This window comes from Staurois parvus, unplaced genomic scaffold (assembly GCF_062004578.1).
Source record: "Staurois parvus isolate SC_StPar_1 unplaced genomic scaffold, SC_StPar_1.0 ptg000628l, whole genome shotgun sequence".
Classification (NCBI taxonomy): Eukaryota; Metazoa; Chordata; class Amphibia; order Anura; family Ranidae; genus Staurois; species Staurois parvus.
In genome coordinates, this window is record NW_028318424.1 from 1,127,021 (window position 1) to 1,143,793 (window position 16,773).

At 40.8% G+C, this 16,773-nt stretch overlaps 1 protein-coding gene across 3 annotated transcripts in view; it reads left to right on the forward strand.

The window, feature by feature from the left end:
* The window catches only part of SOX5 (SRY-box transcription factor 5), a 288,812-nt gene that overhangs the window by 63,689 nt on the left and 208,350 nt on the right, over positions 1-16,773 (forward strand). The window lies entirely within an intron of this gene.

Consider the following 16,773-nt stretch of genomic DNA (forward strand, 5'->3'; position numbering starts at 1 on the left):
GGGGGGGGGGAGCGGTTGCAGCTATGGGAACATGTTACATGTTCCACCTTAAAAATGCGTGGAACATGTAACATGTTCCAAAGGTGATTCATTCCTTTAAAGAGAACCTGTTATCTCCCACAGCAAGAGGCTGCCATTTCTGGACTCTTGGAAGTTGTGCTGGTTCCAGGACTATCATACACACTGAAATGACCCCTGAATCAGAACCACCTTCCGAAGGCCTGAGTAGTCCAAGCAGCTGTAGTGCGAAACGACTATCACGGTTTTGAGTTCCTGATTCTGCAGACCTGATTGGTCATTGGCCATTTGTGATGCACCGTAGAAGCTGTATGGCTGATGGTGATGCCATCATCCACCTTCATGTTATTGAGTGAGCTATATTGGCTGACCTCTTCTAGAGAAAATTCTGGTTTCCTTGCTGTTGTACTGATCCCCTGGATTTATTACTTTTTGAGTCACCTATTACAAATTTGCAGATCACTATCATTTTAGTGGCTGCATTCATTTTTCAGGTCAAAGTAGTGGATCCAGTGCAAGCCAGGTAAATAATATTTTCAGAAGGAGGCCAACCCTTATATTTTTTTTTCACTTCTGTTTTTCTTCAGACTATTTTACTTTTTGCGATGTTTCATGAAATGTATGAGATCATGGACGGAATAGATGCAGCTAATTTTCTATGGTGTACACAGCTATAAATGCGGTTCTACATAGATGTGTAGAATCCACACTTGTGTTGGCAGAGGGCTCTAAGGGGCGGAGCTTTGGTTCATAATAAATTATCAGGGGTGGAGCTTTGTTGATGATTTCAGAATAAATCCTCAGGGTCAGAGCTTTTTTTGGTGTTTCATAATAAATTCTCGGGGCAGAACTTTGTTAATGTTTCAGAATACATCCTCAGGGATGGAACTTTGATGGTGCTTCAGAATAAATGTTTTTGTGAATAAAATTGCATCTTTTCTGCTAATTATTAAAAAGGTATTGACTGGTTTGTGAACTGCACCACATTCACTCCTATAGCTCACATGGCAGATCGCACCTGATAGTTTTCTTTCATTCGCTGAGACTTATTGTGCATGCATGACTTTTTCTGTGTTTACCCATGCATTTCTAATGGACCTGAAAACAGCATGGAACCCTAATACAGCACAAAACATACACTCATCTACACCAGTGTGGTGGTGAAAAGAAAAGGGTCAGATGCTGGACCTGTGTTGGGGACCCTGAAGAATTGGATGGTTGCACTGCAATAAAAAAAAAAAACATGCACACCAATGCATGTCTTTCCATGAAGATTTGCATTACAACATGCTCTATAACACACGCTCAGATGTGAATGTGACCTGTTGTGGCCACGCTTGCAGCATGCTGGCTTCGTACTTGCTGAGGTTTTTCCTTATTTAAACTTTACATTATGACTTGTAGGGGGTGGGGGGGGGGCTGTATAGCAGATGCTTAGCATGGAAGATCACTGGTGAATTGTGGAGAAGGGAAAGCTGCATTTTCAATCCAGTTTATTCCTAGTATGTGCTGGTTGGCCTTCAGCACTTGACTGTGCTATGGACAAAATGTTTGATAATAATCCCCCTTCCCGAGTATGAACCGGTGAGGATAAATATACAGGGACTGATTTGTTTTCAAAGTTCCAGACTTTAGGGGTGTCATGTTCTTGCTTTATTGCTTGATGAGTCCCTGACCTGAAATGGGTTTGTACATATCATATGTCCCAAACTTCACTAGTTTCTTCTTTGATTAGGGTTAGAGACTGCTAAGTAGTGAAGAAAAGTTAAAGATGGCATTAGTGATGATTTCTATATTCCTATCAGTTTTTCTTTAAAAATTAACTCCCTGCAAACAGCTGAATAAACAATGAAATCCTTATATGGGGGTTCCTTTACCTGCCAAAGGGTTTCATTTCTTGTCATTCAGTCTTGTTTACAGCTTTGTCACACAGCATAGGCAGGGTCTGCAGACCTGCTTTTTCTATGTTGCAGTTCTACTTTCACTTAGAGATCTTGTCCCACCTCCAACCTGTGACTGAACAGTGATAAAAGAAGCAGAATACTGAAGAGCTTATCTTTATCACTCTGCTCTCTCTTCCTGTCAGCATATTCCTTCGCACCAAGTCTGCAACAGGACTTATTGGCTCCTTCCCCCTCCCCTAAGTCTGAGCTCTGCTGTACAGGGACTGCAAGAGGCTGACATTCAGTCACAATCAGGTATTTTTCACCGTTTGTATTTGAAAAATAAACCTCCAGTGATATATTCATGAATACAGAGGAGAGATGTAGACGCAGTGATTTATAGTTGAGATTTGCAGATAGCAAAGACTTGTCGTGGAAATCTTCCCGTTTCCTGTTGCAGCTGATTGACAGGCCACAGTGGGTTGGAAATTCCTGCCATAGCTGTGTTTTAATCCTTCTTGTGACAGGCTCATGAAGCTTTTGTGTGGGGAGGCAGAGGTCGTATTGAAGTGTTTACAATGACTTTGTGTACTTTCGTTATGACACAAAGCTCACTGTTGCAATAGTTTGGCACTTTGCGTTGTTTGCAGCCCGCTGCATTGTCCTCCATAACAAAAAGCAGAGAAGACGGGGGATTAGGTTTCTGTTTGCGTAGGGAGCAGACGCGGCCGGTCTGTGGTGCGCATGGACAGATTTGCTGTAGGACATCACTTGTTAGCGGTGAGGGCAGCCGAGACCGCCATCGATGGAAGTCATCCTGTTTTCCACACACAATTGTTTTGAAGATCAAGATGTTTATTTTATCTTTTCTTTGTCTTTTGTGTACTGTAAACATTGAGAGCTAAATCCATAAGGTATTCTTTATTCTTCATCTGTAACCTGTTCATACAGTGGGTGCTGTAAATTCTACTTGTCTTTTCCACAATCCTTCTCTGCCCTGCAGCTGTCTTCTATCCTAAAAAGACCACACACAATGCAAACTTTTTGTCTTGGTGACCATCATCACTGGGACTGAATGTGACTGGAAATCTAGAAATGTTGTCACTGGAACAGGAAGTGAGGTGAAATCTTCCATTGGGGACCCCTGTTGTAATGACAGCTGTCTAAGAGGGGATTTGCTCTCACTATAGAAAGATTTGCTTTCTGTTGTGTCTCTAGAATATCAAATGATGGACCTATCTGGAAAGGGACGCAGACAGCAATAAAAGCCTTTGGATCTAAGATTGAAATGCCACACCACAAATGAAAAGTCGATATACAAATATATTCCAATGGAAGATCAGGTTAAATAAGGAAACCAAAGTGCTTTGAGGGTCCACAATTGCTTCCTTCATCAGGTGGTTTTGGTAGGAATCTGCCAAACCAACTGCTGAGCCCTGGGCACTATACTGGTCACAGTACAGTTAACCATGTGCCCTCTATTCAGTCCTTATACATGGTTTCTTATCATTAAATTTGTTCTAAAAAAAAAAATGACATATGTATGATGCAGTCTGTCACTAACATTAACAAAGCAGTCTTTTGTTTTTCTGAGTGGCTCCTACCCCCCTTTTTACCTGTCAATCCTGTTGTAATTTTTCAACTTTCTCTAGCAGACCAAGCTGTGTAGCAGAATTGGAAGTTAGAGGGTTGAGACAAACCATTTACCACTGACACGTGTTCAAAACGTGGTGCAGAAATGGCTCGTTCCATGCCCTACCTAGAGTCATGAATTTTTAGTGGCACCCCAAATGCATCTTTCATATACAGCATGTAATGCTTGCACTATTTTTTTTCGCATTCCAGTTATTTTTGCAGCCCATTCAAATGGATTGGCTGTCAAAACTGCACTGCACAGGAAAGCACGCAATTAGTTGTGAACCAGCCCTTATCCTTTTTGGAAAAAGTTTTTAAGTAAATGAATAAGATAGGATCCGGACAAGATTCAATCCATCTCTGGGCAGGCTGGTTGTACTAAAGTCCATCTATCGATCGACTTCAGTACAACCAGCCTATCAGATTTTTTTGCATGCGATTACTGCCAGCACCTGTGGTCACTAGCAATGATCATTGTGTTCTGCCTGAAAGGCTTCCCACTGGCAGAACACAATAGTGCTGCGGGAGGCAATCCCTTATCAACACTGTCTGTGTTGATAGGAGAATCCAGCAATTTTCAAATAAACGTTGCATCATCTAAGGGCCTGCCTTAATCACTTATGTAAAGCTCATCTAGCACTACCCATTTCAGACTGCTGCTGTCCAACAGTGGCTCCATTGCTCTTCTATAGATAGAAGAGCTACTCTAAAGCTGGACTTGGTTGAGTCAGTCGGCTGGCTTCCAGGTGGATAAAGGTATCTTCTCTACTGATCGAACACAAATTTTCCAGCAGTCCTGTTCGAGAGGAGTCTATCACTAAAACTAGCCGAATTTTGACTCATCTGTGGCCAGCTTAAGACAGTAAGTTTTACTGGCTGGATCACAGGCAAAAATAAAATGAATCTAAAACCAGAAAACAAATGCAGCCACTACATCTAAGGATTGGTAAGCTGCAATGTATTACATTTTTTGTTTTGGTTTAATATTGCTTTAAGCCCTGTTTTGGTTTGGGCCCTGAAATACATTGGCTTCTTTATTTGGTCTTCTACTTGATCTTACATTGGAGGTAATTGTATGTAACCTAATATTTTGTGGTGTGGAGCTTCAATCTTGGTTCCATTCATTTGCACTGCAAACCAAGGAAACTCTGATATGCAGAAGCTTCCAGCCAGGAAACCAGGCACTCATTGGATAGCTATAACTATAGGACAACCCACGGGTTCCAGCGTCACCTATCTAATTACCCAATTTTATAACTCTTGTCAGGTTTTACTGCATCTGCTGCTCTATCCAAAACGAACAAATACGGACTATAGATGCACTTTAAATTGTGAAATTGTCCCCCTTTTTAATTTTTAGAGACATAGGCAATCCGGGGCTTGGGAACTCCACAAATAATACAATAATAGACTGGATTGCGGCATTCTTTAAAGTTTTATGTTTAGATACAGTTCGTAATTTGTGGAGATAATTACAGTATCGTAATCAAGACAGTTTTTTCATTTCGTTTTCAGGTAAAGTCTTTCCCACTTTAAAAAAAGTCTGAATAGTGTTCTCTTTGCAAGCAAATGTCTAATTATCCCATCATCAGTATTTTTGACTTTAGCTGCCTATGCCTCTAAATGTAACACTGATGCGTTGCGGGCCCCAACACGTGCGTGTACACACCGGAGGACGGTGCAAGCGGCGAGGTCGATCCTGTTCGAGAAAGATGGACAACAAAAGCGACATGTAAAGCCTCCGATTTGAGCCTGAGATTACGTCTGTTCAGGAGACCCCATTAGCAAAGGTCGCCATGAGACATTAAAATGAATCTCGAGCTGGCGCATTATCTCGCCTTTATGAAAATGCGCAAACAAAAGCAGCGCGACTCTTTGAAAAATAAGAGGGAGTGAGAAGAAGAGAAAAAATCTGTCCAATGCAAGACTCTCCTCTCCTCTGCCTATTGTTCCATTGTCTTGGAGAGGCCATTAAAATGAACAGCAGGTTGCGGTGAAAATTTCATTAGGCCTTTGTTCGCTCATTATGAGAGAGCCATATTCATAGCTCGGCTTTTCATATTTTTCTTTCTCTTTCAAAGTCTAGGAAATGCTGTGTTTTTTTTTTCTTCATCTCAATACAAACCCGTGAAACACAAGTTAAAAGTGAGGGAAAAAAATTGAAAGAATAGCAAATAATGAGGGGAACAAAAAAGGGGGTCAGTGGGTGATGCAGACATGGGTTTGTACATGGGCATTAAAAGGGGTCCTTTGCAGCGCCTCTCTCCCACTCTTATCGAGGTATGAATTTACATCTCTACAAACGCCTTGATTTCTGCAATTAAGCCTTCCGGCTGGTACATAGCTGCTTCTGTTGTTTTCATATATTTGTTTTTTTTTTCCAGAGTAAATATCTTGCAGTTGCACATGCTTTGTGCGCACCTCCCATCTTGTGTTCCTCTCATTTTCCATGTTTTTGCCCTGCGGTAGAAGCCCTGCTTTTAGGATTGTAGAATCTGTCCTAACCAACAACCAACATATTCTTTCTGTATTCAGTGGGACTGTTCTCTTTTAAAGTGGAACTGTCAGCAACTTTCCAAGTCTGCATTACTAAATCCTTGACATTTCACAATATATAGCAGCAGTGTTGTTTTTGAGAAAAGCTGCACCTTTTATAGTTAAAAAGCCATCCTTCAGCTTTATTCAATGACTTGGGATGATATTGCAGCAGGGCCCTCCTAACCCTCTTGTATTGAACTGTATAGTTGCTGTATTGTCTCCCGCTATAGTGTAAAGCGCTGAGAAAACTGTTGGCGCTATATAAATCCTGTATTATAATAATAATAATAATCATGAATCCACTGCAAGACATGCAGGAGGAAGCATTTCCTTAGTCTCTTCTCCCCCCAGTGATCAGACAACTTTATAAGTTTGAAGCCAGTTACAAACTGAGAGGCTGCTGCAGAGGCTTTCCTGTGTCAGACATTTGTGAATACAGGCGAGAACAGCACAGGCACCAGGAATTTGCATGATTTTCTCTTATCTGAGCCAGTATCTCGGTTCACAAAGTAGGTGATGACCCTGGATGATGGCGGAACAAAAATGGCTCTGTCCTGGAGAGAAAAGCAGATGAAGGCATTGTTGGGGAGGAATACAATTATCTCTCTGAGAGATCATAAATACCTGGAAGGGCTACAATGCTACTTATGATTATTTAGCAAGCTGTAGTTATTGGGAAAAACATATCTGATGCTATATCCTGTCTAACCTAGTAAAATTGCCTGCTGTAAGCGGTATAGATGAGGTGCTAGACAAACAGAAGGCATTTGACCTGCACCCAATTGCTGCTAGTTGCAGACTGGTACCTGGATATACTCTTTCTGTATACAATGCCGAGGTGCTGTATTGTGTCTTCCTGTTGACTACTAGTATGCAGAGGTCTCGTATCCACTACATAAAGCTGTTTATCTCCATTTTTGGAGCCACAGAATGTCTGCCAGTTTCTTCAAACTAACAAGGTCCTTCTTTGTAGGGATTGTCTTTTCAGCCTTGAGTTTCTTTGTGTTCAAAATATAAATAACCCCTTTGCAAAGGGAAAAGACTTCTGGGTATAGCCTATTATTTGCATGGCCTGTAAGTGAATGCCCAACCACTTGGTTTTTAAAGCATCACATTTGCTGAACCAGAATGCAGCCCATGAATGATATTGTTTTGTCCTGCTAGACCTCATAGCTGGTAGTTCTGAAAAAAATTATTAGAAAAGGACTTCACACACTAACCAGAAGGTGACGGATTTTATAAATACTACTTTTCCATGTGTTTCCCAGGGTGTACTGTCTGAAGTCTTCCTTCTGTCCGCATTGTAATTGTTTCCTGGCAATAGGTGGCCACTCCATAACATGGTCATATACTTGTCCTTTTTTCCCTCCGGAAGATGGCTGCAGAACCATTTTTTGCTCTCACCTGGAACAACCAACTTGGCCACAGGTATTCTTTACTGCACTCCGATCCTATGGGTCCTACCTATAGTTCTTCTGTTGTCCGTCCACAAGAATAGGTGGTGAAGACCCAGAGAGGGTTCTATAGGACTCCTCCCTTGGAGCCTAATGACCATGTACAGTTTGCACCAGTTGCTACCTTTTCTGCACTGAAACACAAACTACCAGCCCAGTGATGCTAACCAGCAGGTTGAAACAATACTATCTGTAGGTTGGTGTTCTCACTCAGCTAAGGTCATGTAATGCTTTTAATGATCCAGTGAGTGGCACGTTGGTCTGTTGTGTGAAGACGGCATTTACCCAGAAGTCTTTTCCTCTTGTAGAGATCTGTGTTTGTATACGTTGTGGACAAGTCTTGCCTTAAGACACCCTGTTTGGGTATTCCAGAATACAAACTACAGCCATTAATTCAAAACTATGTCAAGAGTTTTGTTTGAAATGCAACTAAGAATGCAAAAACTATTTTTTTTTTTTTTTAAATCTTTTAAATTTAATTTGTGTCCACTTGGGTAAGCACAGAGCAGAAACGAGGTTGTGCAGTCCCAGCAGTGTGTGAACTGCACAGCTCGCATGGCCTCCTCCATTCCATCAGTTAATTCCATTAACAGATGATGCTTTAATCTTGAAGGGAGCAAGTGTCAGCCATTTTACTCCCCTTCCAATAATCAATACTGTTAAAGTCATTGGCCAGGGCGATCGTTTAATGCATGCTATACACGGGGCGCAGTAAATTGCTATGAAAAGCTTTGGCTGGTTTAATGTTTATGAATTAATTACTTGGCAGTTGTTTTCTTGTCATTGCAGAAAAAGATGGTTTTATGCTCAAAATCATGGTTTTTAGGGAAATTCATTTAGTCTTTAAATAAATGTACTTTGTATTGCAGAAGCAAGTCAGGAACTGATGTTTGTAAGAACCTAAATCCCTCTTAAAAAAAAGGATAACCTTACAAATACATGGGTGTCCCATAATAAACCTTATTCTCTTCCACACAGAGCAGAAGCGTTGGCTTGCTGTCATGTCTTGAAACGGTTCCGTTCTGAAAGCACACAATACTCTTGATACCTTCTAAAAGAGTGTAAAAACTGTACAGGGGGACCTTAAAGTGAACCTATGCCCAAATTATGCACACTAAAGTATTTAAAGCAGAGTTCCAGATGTTTTTGTGTTTATTAAAAGTTAGCAGCTACAAAAACTGTAGCTGCTGACTTTTAATAAACAGACACTTACCTGTCCCAGAGTCCAGCAATGTTCTCACCCGCGCCATCCCTTCTCCCCTTCTCTCCATGGCGCCGGCATCTCAACTGTGCCTGGTGCCCACTGCGCATGCATGAGTCGTGCTGCGCCTCCTGATTGGTCTAGCAGTCTTCTGGGACCTGTGATAGTTCCCAGGAGACTGCAGGAGGGAGGAGAGGGCCAAACTTCCCTCTCACTTTGCTGCGGCGGACTGAGCCGGAACTGGGAGTGGGTACCTGTAGAAACCAGTTACCCGCTCCCCCCTCCCCCACAAAAGGTGCCAAATATAGCAGTGGAGGGTAGGAGGAGGCAAACAAGCGGAGCTTCCACTTTTGGGTGGAACTCTGCTTTAAAGAAGAACTCCGGGATAGGCAAAAATCACCCATGAGTACAGTCACCTACACAAAACAGTAAACCGTTAACAAAATTTTGGAAATCCTTACCGTTTAGGAGAAATGTCTAATTGAATTTTCATGACGTCATCTCTGTCGTTCAATAGATAACAGCATCTGCTCTGCCAAGGAGGAGGTGTAACAGCAGGGATTACATCATATCCTCTAAAAAAAAAAAAAAAACTACAGTTCCCATCAACCACGTGGAATTGTAGTGAATGTTGGTGGGTACACTAGGCCTGTACATGTTGTATGTGTCTTAGAGTCTCGGTCCGCCTACCACTGCAAGTGGGGCTGAATTACATCACTGCTTACTGGAGAAAGAACTACAGAAGAGATGTGCCAAGACCAGTGGCTGGGGAAGAGAAGGCATTGTAGCCACTGGTCTTATAAACAGGAAACGGTTTGATCTGAAAATGAATAGGCGATTTAAGAGCAGCTACTGAGTGAACCAGAACCAGCTACTGAGTGAACCTTGCGCAGCTTACAGTACAAGGGTGGACAGGCAGGTAGGTAGCTACCTGCCTGTTCGCCCATTTTTATCAATTACATAAAGTTCCACTTAAAATACAATAAAATATATAGTATAAAAATAGTAATTGACAAAACTAATAGTTACTGGTAAAGTTTGGGGAAAAATGGATACAAATAAAATAAATATAGCTGTAATGAAACCTATCTCTGTGATTATAAATATTACTTAATATTACTAATGAGCTACTATTATTTCATCCATATGCTATTAATATTAAATATGAGTTTGTTTTATACATTACACATTGAAAGAACTAGTTTACGTATATTCTTACATATCGAGCATTTTAGTAATCTTATAGATGATATAAAATAAGAATTGTGTAATTGAAAACAATAGTAAACATTATGGGTCTGATGACTTACATTTGTTATCACAAAATCGTTTAGTCTTCACATAGTATGTAAACATTGGGGTTTTATTACAACATACAACAAATCACTTTTATTTTTAATCTATTTATCCCAGAACACAGAGACTACTCATATTATACTATACTATATTGTTTATATTCTACTTTATTTTTATCTTCTTCGTTGTGTTCTATACACCTATCCATAGGAGGTGGACATTACAGTGCTATGAAACACGTTAATGATGTTTCTTGATTGCTATATAAGAAACAATTATCTACCTTTTTTAAAGAAAAAAAAAATCTCTAGTTTCTCCTTTCCATATGGGCACCTCTGCTGAACACACCTATAGTTTTTTTTTGCCATTGGGGTTTAAATCCTACACTATAAATACTAAGTATTTACATAATCTGAGCAAGTACTAAATGCACTTCAAAATAAGCACCCATTGATGTCTGCATCTTTAGTAATTGTAGAATATAATTTTCTAAGTCTACTACACAGTTTTTGAAATGTTACGAAGAGCAGCTCTTGCCAGGCTGTCACCCCTGTAATGTAAACACATATTACGTGTTTCTATGCTGTTAGCCCCCAGAAGCTTGCTTCCAGTAGCACTTTCACATAAAAATCTAAGTGTCAAATGTTATTCTATTTTGCTCTTCACATCTGAGCATTGTGCAATAATTCAACGCTCAGAAAAAGTACAGGAGCTTCTTTGAGGCATGATCTTGTGTTTTGACCCCAATAGACTTGAATTTGCACCCCTGAAAAATGCACTTAATGTGCCTGTCAACTGTCTCCTCCTCTTAGTAACTAGCTTTCCATTGGGTAAAACAAAAATGTTGAATCGTAAAAAATACAGAAGGCACCTGACACACAAGTGTAAATGTAGCTCTCAGCCGACTGAAACGGACTCTGGAAACTTTGTTGTGATCTTTTTAGGATTATTGATATATGAATGCCTTCACATTAAAAGGACCTACAGAGGTTACCAGATAGCTTGTTGAAAATCTGAACTTCAGGATAAGAAAATATCATCTAAATACAAGAGTCTTGTCATTTTTACATACATCTTGATGTGCTTTATGCATTTCTTTCGGATCCTCCAGGTGCAGTAATCAAGTGTCAAACTTTACCTCTGTGCAAAAGCTTCCTGTAATAGACCAGTCACTGCTGCTCTCTGTCTTTGTGCAGGGTGACTGGTCTTGTCTCAGCCCCCTCCTGTAAGCGTCCTGTAATGGTGAGCTCTTCTGTCAGCACAGGCTATATGCAACACAGCGATGCTGTCACTGCTACTTTTACAAAGCAATAACTGGGCTTGCAAAGGTATTCAGTGTTCACAAAGTGGATTTTTATCCTTTTATAGCTAATGAGAAATAGATTTTTGAAATGCCATTTTTGTGTCTGGTGTCTGTTTTAAAATTTTTTTACTGCTTGTTAAAAATATGTAAATTGTTGGATGTCCATAGTCTAAGCACAGGTGCACTTTAAGCTTTTTCATGTAGTCCTGTAATGTCCATTTACAGCACCTAGCCCAAGCAGGAAATAAGACTGCCCCTATATGGGGCCTTACAGCTTGAAACAGATTCATCACTTGAATCTCTGAAAGGGAGAGAATGTATCTAAATAACAGAACATCTACCGTAACCTGAGAGGTAAGACTACTTGTCAAAAAATAATTACGGATTACAGGATTGGCTGTGACTTGTTCTCCTTTGCATAGCAGTGCCTCTTTATTGGAAATTTAAAATCTGTGATCTGAAAAATAGAAATTTCTTTTCAGCACCATGGTAGGACACTTTTTTTTGGTTCTGATAACTGCTGCAACATTTTGTCAGTGACTCCACAAAAGGGTCCCATAATGTCCTAGGGAAACCCAACTGCCTGAAAGTGATAGCTGAATCATTTGTTTACTGATATTGTGGTCTACATCACTCCATAGTTGTTATGGTGCCCCCACCATTGTGATGTTGTAGTTGGATGAGTTTCATTATTTTTAGCCTACCATGGACAGTAGATGACCTACATGGTTGTCTGCTATAATACCCCAAATAGCCAATAGCAAGACAGCTAGTTTGTTTCCTGATATCGGCTGTTGAACGTCATACATTTTAAAAACGGTCTTGTTCGAGGTTTAGCCCTTTCCCTTTATGACTCGGGTCATCTAACCTGTTTTGCTTATGGTGGAGATGGCAACAGGGGGAGTCCGAACACACAAACGTGGACTGGAACACCCAAAGATGAGCAGGATCAGAGCCGAAAATTATGGAAGGAAGGAAGATCTCTGTTGAAGTACCCAAGACTTGTACAATACAGGGACTGGCTTTGCCCTTTACGCCCCACTTATAATTAAAATATCACTTTTAGGTGGAATGACCCTTTAAACCCCCCCCCCCACCTTCCCAGATTATGACCACTAATATGTGAACCTGTCCCATTGCTTTAGTTTATAAAATTAGAAATTCCCTTTCTCCCCTTAAAATAGGGTTTTTCAACCATTGTTCCATGGAACCCTAGGGTTCCTCCAGAGGTTGTTAAGGGTTCCTTGTGCAATGAGCAATTTCTGCCTCTCAGATAGGTTCCCACTGGCACTATTGATCCTTTAAGCTATCTGTAAGGTGGGAATTCTTCCCAAAGTCCACAAGTGTAAGGATCGTTCTTCCCAATGACCGTCATGTATCATTAGTAGATATAGTAATTTTTAGCAGGGGTTCCCTGAGACTGCAAAGTTATTTCAAGGGTTATTTTAAGAGTTCCTCTGTTTTGAGAAGGTTGAGAAAGGATACCTTTAAAAGGAACCAAATTCATCTAACTTGTCTATTTCTCCCTCCGAGATCAGTAAAGACGGTTAAGTGCTGCATGTACCTGACTGTGCGGAGCATAAAATAAATTGCGCTGACAGCAGATTCCATCCAGCATGTAATTTGTATAATTGTGATTATGTTCAGTGTAGTTTACGGTGTAATCCTCTAGAAAATCTTTACACAACTTTACCGTAATCAGCCCCCGAGGACACAAATCGCGAACACAAAGTTTTAATGATCTGGGGCCCGTCCACGCAACCTTAACCGTTCTGAAGAATGCTTGTGCATGATTAAATTGCCTGTCCTCCGATAACATAATTAATGCTCTGGGTAGTTAGACATTGTATACTCTGTGACAGACCTCGGGCGCACATTGCCCGCAGCCGTTTATTTTCTACAACACAAAACAATTGCACTTAACAAGGAAGGCCCTCTGGAAAGGCCAAGTTGGCTTCTATTGTCTGCTGGATGGTTGGCGAATGGTTAAACCTCTCAGATTTATTGAAGCATTAAACGGGAGAGAAGACAAAATAGAGTTATTTAATGAAGTGACTCACTGTTGTAACTTTTTCTGTGTTTTTGTAATTTAAATCTCAGAGCTGACTTATAGGGGATTCAGACGATGAATCTGGTTATACTCTGATGTCCCCCATAGTCGCACACTATTATTATAATACATGTATATACCTCTGACATATTCCACAGTGCTGTACAGAGAACACAGAGCCAGTCACCTGCAGTTTATGCGCCAGAGGAGCTTACAACCTAATGTGCCCCCCAACAGTCACACACAGTTATTATTACATATTTTATATAGCTCTGACATATTCCACAGTGCTGTACAGTCTCTTTTGTGGTATAGGAGCACTTAACATTGTGGTGGTTTGTTGTAACGTTATATGTGGTATGTGGTGTTGGGGAGGCTACTTACCATCAACTGTGGTGACCGGCTGGACCCTCTGGGGGGTTTTCTAAAAAAAAATGTTAAAAATATGGGGGTCCATACTAGTTCATACGGTACATAAAAGACTTTATTCTCCAACAAAAGCCTACCTGTCTTAGGAGCTCACTTTCAATATAAATTCCATAAACATGTTAAAAAATATATGTATGTATATATAGAACTATATATGTATATATAAAACACAAGGAGAAAAATCTACAGTTCATATACAATTCAATCCATAGGTACAGCCCAGTATTCTTACACAGATCTCAATATAACGGCATTTAATTTGCTGGTAAGATATGGAATATTTACATGCAAAGGGGATAAGTAAAATGAATTAAGACTGGAATAGATTCTCTGTGTGTCCATTAGGGGTTTATTTCCTAAAGCTGCAAAACCAGGCTCACTTCTGCATAGAAACCAATCTGCTTCCAGGTTTAATTGCAAAAGTTTAGTTGAACAACTGAGGTTAGAAGTTGATTGGTTTCTATGCAGAAGTGATCCTGATTTTGCACTATCCAGCTTTAGCAAATAAACCCCTTAGTGTCTTGAGATAGATAAACATATATATTTATTACACACACTTGCCAAAAGTATTGGGACACCTCTCCAAATCATTGGACTAAAGTGTTCCCATCCCCTCCATGGCCACAGGTGTATAAAATCAAGCATCTAGGCATGCAGCCTGCTTTTGCAAACTTTTGTGAAAGAATGGGTCACTCTCAGGAGCTCAATGAATTCAAGTGTGGTACCGTGATAGATAGGCACCTGCAATGAGTCCATCTGAAATTTCCTTGCTACTAAATATTCCACGGTCAGTTGTTAGTGGTATTATAACAAAGTGGAAGCAACTGGGAACAACAGCAACTCAGCCATGAAGTGGTAGGCCACGTAAAATGACAGAGCGGGGTCAGCACAGGCTGAAGCGCACAGTGCACAGTGCACAGAAGTCACCAACTGTCTGCAGAGTCAATAGCTAAAGACCTCCAAAGTTTGTGTAGCCTTCAGATTAGCACAACAACAGCGCATGGCTTGGGTTTCCATGGACAAGAAGCTGCATCCAAGCCATTTTGGACAATTGCATGCTCCCAACTTGTGGGAAGACATGGATGAGCAAGTCTGGGGTGGAGGAACTTGACTGGCCTGCGTCCTGACCTCAACCTGATTGAACACCTTTGGGATGAATTGGAGCAGAGACTGTGAGCCAGGTCTTCTCATCCGACATCAATGCCTAACCTCACAAATTCGCTTTCGGAAGAATGGTCAAACATTCCCATAGACACCCTCCTAAACCTTGTGCACATCCTTCCCAGAAGAGTTGAAGCTGTTATAGCTGCAAAGGGTGGGCCAACTCAATATTGAACCCTACGGACTAAGACTGGGATGCCATTAAAGTTCATAGGCGTGCATAGGCAGGCGTCCCAATATTTTTGGCAATATAGTGTGTGTGTGTATATATGTATATATATATATATATATATATATATATATATATATATATATATATATATTAGACTGTATGATCTGTAGCATTCCCATCTCTCCCTTTTTTTCTGCAGTGCTGTACAGAGAACACTGAGACAGTCACATCAGTGTCTGCACCAGAAGAGCTTACACTCTAATATCCTCCTGCAGTCACCACACAGTGATTAATATTGTTATTACTATTGTTATTCTTATTACCTATACACTAGGGGAACCCATCCCTTCCAATAAAATTCCCTCCCACAATATGTGTACTCTAATTATTACTATTATTTTTAATAGATTAGTGGCTATTTTATTATTTTTTTCTTATTTTGAACAGGGAGTGAGCAGTGTACAGGTGAGGTATTAATGTTCATTATTACTGTTTTATGTTCTCTGTATTTCAGACAAGTTTCAAGAGATAACCATGCCTTAAATAGAATCCTATGTTTAATGCATCCTTTGTTTTGTCTAGAAGATGGCAGTGTCTCCAATCCGTGGTTTGCTTGTTTTTGTCCTCCCTTCAGTATGTGCTCTCCCGTAGAAGTCATTAACTCCTCTCCCCTTCAGCAGGAAGTGCTTTAAAGTGTCCACAGCCATGAGATGGCGGCTGGAGAATCCCACCGCCACATGATCGCTCCCTAGAATATTTATGATCTAAACATGTTGGCTTGTTTTATAGACATGTGATTCCCAATCTGATTATAACTGGCTGTAAAAATGAAAAGGGAAATATTGGAAAACCATGAAGAAATCAAAATGTTAAAGTGATGCTGAGGAAGATAAAGAAAACAAAATGGCGATAGAATGGGCAAACAGTGAGGATGATATATGGTAACTGTTTCTTGGCAGCCAGGAGTTTTACATCCTTGGATATGTCACGGTTCTTTTTGAAAGTAACAGAAGGAGCCAGAAACTGTTGAACACTTGTGAAATGAAGTGCTCTGCTGATGATGGTACAGCCTAGTGTTGCTTTTATGGAGGGGATGGCTAGCACCATCTCTTCGTGCTCTACACAAACCAAGGTACAGCAGAGGTCTTCCCAATCAAGAGGCCGCCACCTGCTATGGAGGCCTCTTACCGCCATCTGAAAGGCTCAGGAACCTCGGTGAATCCTAACACTCCAATCTTGTATGAAGCGGTTCAGTGGATGGGATGTGGAGGATTCGAGAAGGGCTGTTGTAGTACCCTCGGGGCGATCGCCATGACCGCACATATTAAAATTAATCAGTGCCTTTGGGCCCGTGTGGCTGTATGATTAACAAAGCCAAGTGCAGGGAGAGCATTTTCTTCTCATTAAGAAGACCAGCTTGGCCGCCTTGTAGCGGGCCTTCGCCTTGATTTAATCGTTGTTACTGGCGAAGTAGGCACGGCTGACACTAGTACCGCTTAAGAGCTCTCTCAAAAGATTTCTGTTCCACCTGTGCCCTAGTGCCAGGACCCTGGTGTGCCCTACGCTGTTTATTGAAGGGTCTGTTTTGTGTAAGTCAGGCATGTGGCAGAGAAAAAAGGAACTGGAGTTGGCT